Source organism: Nicotiana tabacum, chromosome 8 (assembly GCF_000715075.1).
Source record: "Nicotiana tabacum cultivar K326 chromosome 8, ASM71507v2, whole genome shotgun sequence".
In the NCBI taxonomy this organism is placed as follows: Eukaryota; Viridiplantae; Streptophyta; class Magnoliopsida; order Solanales; family Solanaceae; genus Nicotiana; species Nicotiana tabacum.
The window spans coordinates 141179764-141187926 of NC_134087.1; positions in this window are offsets into that span (position 1 = coordinate 141179764).

Sequence of the window (8163 nt, forward strand, 5' to 3'; positions counted from 1 at the left end):
CCCTCGATTTGGCTAGAAAAGAACCTGGTTAAGTAAACAATTCACTAGAAGGAGGGGTAGATCTAGCTGAAAGTCACTTGGTATCGTTGACAAAAGTCAAGAATAACTGGATTTATAGGGCCTTGAGTCAGAATTGCAAGGCCCAACGTAAATGGGTAGGTGTATACGTTCAGGTACCCCGCTTTTTACGTGGTGATGTCCTCCTCAGAGGAAGGAATCACTATTCCTTTATTGTCCCATTTACAATCTTCCTTTACTTGCTTGAGCTCGGCCTTGGTCACCAGACAAACATATCGAGACATGGGCTCGCATCGGCCTGGTGTCGAAATAGGTTTCTCGATTTTAAAATCGGATGTTATTTCACATGGTGGGGGAATACATTCCTCTATACGAGGGGGCACTACTAGTTTACCCTTGGCCGATCGAGAAGAGGATGAAGATTTTTCCTTTTGGAAATCCGATTTGGCGGTTTTAGCCATCGCAATACGGAAGATCCAAGAAAGTAAAGAGTGTTGATGGTGAGGAGAAGGGAGAGCCCAAGGAGATTGAAAAAAGGGTAATGAGACTTTGAAAACAATATGGGAATAAAGTTTGTAAGGTTGTGGAATCTATCTATTTATAAAGGTCACTTAATCATGCTGAGGAAGCCAAAAGGCCGACCGTCAGCCGCCTCCAATTAATGACTTTAGGAATCGCACAAAGAGCAACTTTTTAGTTGCTTCAACCGTTGACGTTGTGATATTTGCGTCAGGACCAAGGCATCAAGGATTAATTCGCCAAAAATCATAAGGGCCTCTCGAGTTTGAGAAAATTCTCACTCAAGGACTATCTATGAAGCCTAAGGGCTAACTTTATTTCGAGTTTGAGCAACTACTTACTCGACTACTAAGCCCAAAGGCTGCCCGAGTTCGAGAAAATTCTCACTTGGGGACTATCTATGAAGCCTAAGGGCTAAATTTATTTTCGTGTCTGAGCGAGTACCTACTCGACTACTGAGCCAAATGGCTACCCGATTTCGAGAAAATTCTCACTCGGGGACTGTCTACGAAGTCTAAAGAGCTAACTTTATTTCAAATTCGTGACCTTGCTCTCACTCAACTCGGACCCAGGAGTCCCGGTGTCCTGAGCTCGCATCAAATCAATTTAAGAGGTATTATATTGGTCGATTTAAAACCTAAGGGTTTATTATGTTTCGGGTCCAGTATTTGGACTAATTGTTAGAGTTATACACTCGGATTTTTCACAAACGAAGGCAGAATGGAATTTAACACGAATCGAAGACGAAATAGAGAAATTCTTTATATTGAAAAAATATGTTTACAAAGCCCACGAGGTGCCCTTACATAGAAACAAAAAATCAAAAACAAAAAATGAAGAACCTAATCTACTTTTGGGGGCATATACGACATCCTCGAGAAGGTCCTCCTCGGGGACTCCATCTCGATCTTTAGAGAAAATTGTGGCCTGGTGAAAAACTTGGTGAGTATGGGTCTTATCAGCACAACTATTTTGAAGCCACTTCTTGAGACGTTGTACTGGTGTGGGATGCAAAAGTTAGTAGATGATAGTGCCATCTCATTCCATGGAAAGCAAAAGGAATGAAGCGCCACACCAAGTTGACGTTAAGAGAGATGAGCAGCAGTGTAAAGTTTGCATATCTTCTGATATGGGAAGAATTCGGCGCCCTTGTCTCGTTGTTTCGAGACAACAAAAAAAAATAACAACTCAGTATAATCCCACTTAGTAGGGTAAAGCTTTGAAAAATGGAGCCATGGCATAACTGGTAAGTTACTGCTATGTGACCTTGTGGTCACAGGTTTGAACCATAAAAATAGGTGATTAGAGGAGGATATAGAGAAGGGAAAGGGCTAAAAGTTGATGAAGAATGAATAAGTGCAGTAACCCCTTATTTGTAGGAAGTCAATGACAGAACCGGCGGCATATTCAATGCTTTTGGGGAAATAGACTGGCAGTACATTCAATGCTTTTGGGGAAATGGACCGACGAGACATTTCAATCACTTCAAATGCCTACATCACAAGCATGACATCATTGCGAGAGGCTCAGAAAAAATCGAGGTTCAAATCGTTTCATATCATTTCATTCTAAGAAATGCGGGGACTATCTGTATACGGTCAAAATCAAGGATCTTGATTTCGAAGTCTTGGATTGGGCTATGAGTTTGAGTTCGGGCGACTCGAAGCAGAGGTCTAACCCGGCTAAAAGACACACACCTTGAGGAAGCAGATCGAAGAATTGGCATGACCTACGTTGAGGGTAGTACATTCTCGAGGGCAATCAAGAAAGAGCGGAAATTTCCCAAGGACACGTGGATCGGGGCATAAATTAAAGGATAAGATTTTTACGAAATGGTACAGGTCTGTACCAGGTCGTTATACACCTTTACCAATAGAATTCTTTATCTCAATTAGGAATGTATTATATTGGGGTTTTCTCCTCCTATATAAAGGGGACCCCAATAATTTGTATCACACATTATTATTCACTACAATAGAATATTCTACTTTGCTTTTCTTGTTTAACGTGCTCAAAAAGTTTTCTTCAGCTTTATTGCTTTTTACTTTATTGTTCATACCCCATTGTTCTTAGTTGACCTCAAGGCCCTCAAGAAAGTCGTGCTCGAGGTCCTCATTGTTCCTGCAACACTGGTTTGGTTCATCAATTCTTCTTATTTAAACTTAGTATTACTTGTATATCTACTAGTATTAGAATAAACTTTAAAACCACAAATTACATTTAATTGTTACCCCCATTTTTCAAGGTAAATAGGTATATTCCATCCTCCAGAGGGAAGAGTTGCGGTTTTAGTTGAGCATCTCCAACAGGGTCAAATGTCAGTGACCGATTATGAGGCAAGGTTTTCTAAGTTGTCTCGCCATGCACTTATGATACTTCCTACTGGCGCGGAGAGAGTACGGAGGTTTGGTCTAGGGTTGCATTCAGGTTTTCAGGCCACTATAGCCCGGGAGGTTGAGATGTGGACTTCTTATTAGCTAGTAGTGGAGATAGCTTGGAGGATTGCGGGTTACCGTCAAAGAGGTAGATCGCAGATGCAGCGATACAAGCGAGTCCATTGTTTTAGAGAGTTTATAGGTGCCCCGGCTGGGGGCATAGGTCAATTTGGGAGAGGTCAAGTTAGTAGGCCCACATATCCAGCACCGCCTCCTCCTCGAGGTGCTCTAGTTCGACTTTATTTCAGCGCTATGCCAGAGAGTTCTTATCGCCCACCAGCTATTGAGGGTTCTTCCAATGAGTATTCAGGCCATCAGGGTCAGACTTCAAGTCAGCAGATCAGCGTACTAAGAGTTTGTTACGAGTGGGGAGATCTCAGTGATGTACGAAGGTTTTGCCCCAAGCTTTGGGGAAAGGCAGTTCAGCAGGGTGTAAGGGCCCATAAAATTGTTCCTAAAAACCGAAATATCGTGGTGCCAAGTTAGGATTATGTGTTAGAGATTGTTGAAATTCTTCATGGTGAGCTTGCAAACCGCAGACTTTTTGTATTGAATTTTGCATTAAAAATTTATAGGAAAGTTTTCGCAGAAGTATGCATTTCTGCGGCCCATTATGCGGCCGCATAATCACTCTGCGTGCCGCATAATGGCCGCAGAGTGAGGCAGTCTTTTGGGCTAGTATTTGATGTCATTTTGCGGCGCCATTTTGCGATAGCATACCCATTTCGCGGGCTGCACTTTGGTCGCATATCTGTCCTTGGACTTTTGCGGAGGGAGGTTTTACGGGCCGCATAACGGCCGCAGAGTGAGGCAGACCAACCTAGTTCCCAGGGCCCCTTTTTCGGTCATTTCGCGGACCGTATAATCATTATGCAACCGCAGATCTGTGTCGGGGCTCCTATTTTCTAATTTTTAAAACCCGACCCATTCCGTTAAAATACCTACATTAGGCCATTTTGAGCATATTTCTCTGATAATTTAGAGTGAGAGAAAAGATCTTAGAGAGAGAAAGTGGTCTACATTAATTGTTCTTCAATTCTTGCTTAATCACCTTGAAGATTATCAAGAGAGGCACCTAGGTATCCTTCCTAAGAGGTAAGAATCTATACCATATCTCTTAAATTCAAAATTTCTACTAAAATGGGTAATTAGCAAGATGGCTCATGGGTTAGAGGGTTGTTTGTTTTGCATGCATGGGTGGTGAAAGAATATAGGAAGAATGTGAGCTAAAATGGTAAAGGATGAGGCGTGGGTTGGTGTAGTACTTCATAAAAAAGGCCATGAACCTTAATAAACACATAGTGTTTGATAGAATGCTCAAGTGAGCTAGGACTATGATCGTTTTCCTAATTACGGGTTCAATTGTGCTACATTGCTAAATAGATTGAAGTTGCAAACATTCCAGAATGTCGTAGAGTCTTAAGGGGGGCTCAATTGAGGTATGTATGGCTAAACACCTTTCTTCTTAGAATTGAACTGCTGGTGTTCGTGTAATTGGTGTAAGTCCCTATATTGATCATATTAGAATTGTCTGCCCTAATGTGTTGTGTTGAAAAATTCATGTTCAATAAGTGTTCTAAGTACTTACCATGTCATCATGCTATTTGAGAATGTGTTTAAATTGTGGAATATATGTTGACAAAGGTCAAGAATTCATGTGAAGAATCGAATAAAGCTTGCTATGCTAATTTGTATGAAAAGCCTCCGTGTGATTAAGATTTTCCAAGCTTTTCCCTTATGCGTGTGGTGCCTTATATGATAGGCTTTATTAATATAGATAATAATGTTATTTGAATATAAATGAGGCCACTCATGCCATATATTGAAAGGTGGGAATGAAATGTGAATTGAGATGAACGATTGAAAGGATGATGTCTCAAGTGAGATGGCCTAGCCGATTGGGCCGTGATCGGACACCATTCTGCATACATGGTGGTAACTGTGCTGGATTGATTGAATGAAATTGTGGATATAGGTGATGTCTCAAATGAGATGACCTAGCCGATTAGGTGGAGATCGGACTCTGTGTAGGAATACAGCGGTATTATGGATTATGGCACACGACACTAAAGATTACCAACCTAATAAAATGGAAATTCACTTGAGAACTTATGTAATCCTTACTTGATGTTTTGGTATTTGTTTGTACAACCTATTGTACATCATGACTGCTCCCTCTTTGTTTCATTGTTCATTCTATTAAGATTGGTGTTTAGCTTTACATACTAGTACTATTCGAAAGTACTAATGTCCCCTTTGCCGGGGGCGCTACATCTTTAGATGGATGTAGGTGGTTCCATAGCAGACAGTGTTGATCGCAGCTAGTGTCGCACCTTCTTTCCAGCTGACTTGGTGAGCCCCACATTATTTCAGGGTCCTATATCTTTTGTATCTTATGTTCACCTTCTTATCATATTTTGAGGTATTGTCGGAGCCTTGTTGCCGGCACTTTTGTAGCAATTTCTTTTGTATCTACTTAGAGGCTACGTAGACATTATGTGGGTTGTATATGGGTGTTGGGAAGGTCAATGGATTATGTTGTGCTTTGGATTCCGGTTCCACTAAATCGTAAGGTGTATGTACTTTAAAACTTAACAATGATGTAACTAATGAATTGGCTTAGTAATGTACTTGTATGATCTCCTATTGTCTAATTGATGAAATCATGTCTTCTCTTGATCGTAAGTGAGTTGGGTAGAAAGTGTCTAACAGGCTTGCTTGGTCGAGTTCACTCGGTTGAGCTCCGATCACTCCTCGAGCTTGGGGCGTGACACAGGGCTAGCAACCCATGATTACAACACCAGCTGTCCGGCATCCCAGAGGCGGAGGGCAGGTGAGTAGGGGCCATCCTAGAGGTGAAGGCTAGCTAGCTACAGTCTAGACAGGTGGGGGCCAGCCAGTCGGTACCCCAACTAGGTTCTATGCTTTTCCGGCCAGACTAAATGTAGTGGACTCAGATGTCGTGATCACATGTATTATTTCTGTTTGCGGTAGGGATGCTTCGGTATTATTTGATCCAGGGTCTACCTATTCATACGTGTCATCTCTGTTTGCTCATTTCCTAGATGTTCCTTGTGAGTCCTTGGGCACTCCTATTTATGTGTCCCCTCTTGTGGGTGATTCTGTTGTTGTGGATCGAATCTATCGGTCCTGTGTGGTCACATTCTATGTTTACGAAACTAGAGCGTATCTTCTGTTGCTTGATATGACCGACTTTGAGGTCATCCTAGGCATGGACTTGCTATCCCAATATCACGCCATCCTTGATTTCCATGCCAAGACTATTGCCTTGCGATGCTAGAGTTGCCTAGATTGGAGTGGAAAGGTTCGTCTGTCAGTGCATCTAGTCGGGTTATCTCTTTTCTGAAGGCTTGACATATGGTCGAGATGGGTTGTTTAGCTTATCTAGCTTGTGTTTGAGATACTATTGCAGAGACTCCGGTGATTGATTCAGTACTAGTAGTCCGGGAGTTCTCTGATGTATTTCCTTCTGATCTTCCAAGCATGCCACCAGATTGTGATATCAGTTTTTGTATTGACTTGGCTCCAGGTACCCAACCTATATCTATCAAACTGTTCCATATGACTCTAAAAGATTTGAAAGAGTTGAAGGAACAACTTGAGGAGTTGCTAGCAAAGGGGTTCATCGGACCAAGTGTATCACCTTGGGGTGCACCAGTGTTATTTTTGAAAAAGAAAGATGGGACTATGCGGTGTGCATTGATTATCACCAGTTGAACAAAGTTACCATTAAGAACAAGTACCAATTTCTACGTATTGATGATTTGTTTGACCAGTTGCAGGGTACTAGGGTGTTCTCTAATCGAGTTGAGATCAGGGTACCATCAGTTGAAGATTCTGGACTCAGATGTTCCGAAGACTAATTTTCGTACTAGATATGGCCATTATGAGTTTTTAGTGATGTCCTTCAGCTTGACTAATGCCCCAGCGACGTTTATGGATTTGATGAACAGGGTGTTCAGGCCCTAAATTGATTCGTTTGTCATTGTCTTCATTGATGATATTTTGATCTACTCGTGCAGCATGGAGGAGCACGAGCAGCATTTGAGAGTGATGCTTTAGACCTTGCGGGAACATAAGCTATATACTAAGTTCTTCAAGTGTGAGTTTTGGCTAGGTTCTGTAGCATTCTTGGGGCATGTTGTATCAGGCGAGGGTATTAAGGTGGATCTCAAGAAGATTGAGGCAGGTTAGAGTTGGCCTCATCCCACTTCGGCGACTAAGATCAGGAGCTTCTTGGGGTTAGCAGGTTATTATCGCTGTTTGTGGAGGGCGTCTCATCTATTGCAACACCTTTGGCTAGATTGACCCAGAAGGGTGCTCTGTTCCATTGGCCCAATAATTGTGAGGCGAGCTTCCAGAAGCTCAAGATAGATTTGACTACAACACTAATTCTAGTGTTGCCTTTCCGTTCGGGGATGTATACTGTGTATTGCAACGCTTTACGCGTTGGCTTGGGTTGTGTATTGATGCAAAAGAGGCGAGTTATTGCATATGCTTCATGTCATCTGAAGACCCATGAGAAGAATTACCCAGTGTACGATTTGGAGTTGGACACGATTGTTCATGCTCTTAAGATCTGGAGACATTATCTTTATGGGGTGTCCTGTGAAGTTCACACTGATCGTCGCAACTTGCAGCCGTTGTTCAAGCAAATGGATCTCAATTTGAGGCAGTGTAGATTGCTTGAGTTACTGAAGGATTATAATATCACCATTCTTTATCATCCGGGCAAGGCGAAGTCGTAGATGCCTTGAGCAGAAAGGCAGATAGTCTGGGTAGCTTGGCATTCATTTCAGCAGAGGAGAGGCCACTAGCTTTGGACATTAAGTCCTTGGCTAACAGACATATGAGTTGTATATTTCAAAGCCCAAACGAGTTCTTGCATGCGTCGTTGCCCAGTCTTCACTATTGGAGCAGATCAAGGCTCGATAGTTTGACGATACACAATTGATGGTTCTCAGAGAGATGGTACTATAGGGTGGTTCCAAGGAGGTTTCTATTGCCAAGGATGGTGTTTTGTGACTCCTGGATTGTCTATGTGTTCCTAATGTCGATAGCTTGAGGGAGAGGATTCTAGAGGAGGCACATAGTTCTCGGTATTCAATTTATCCAGGTTCTACGAAGATGTATCGCAACCTAATGTAGCATTATTGGTGGCGGCAGATGA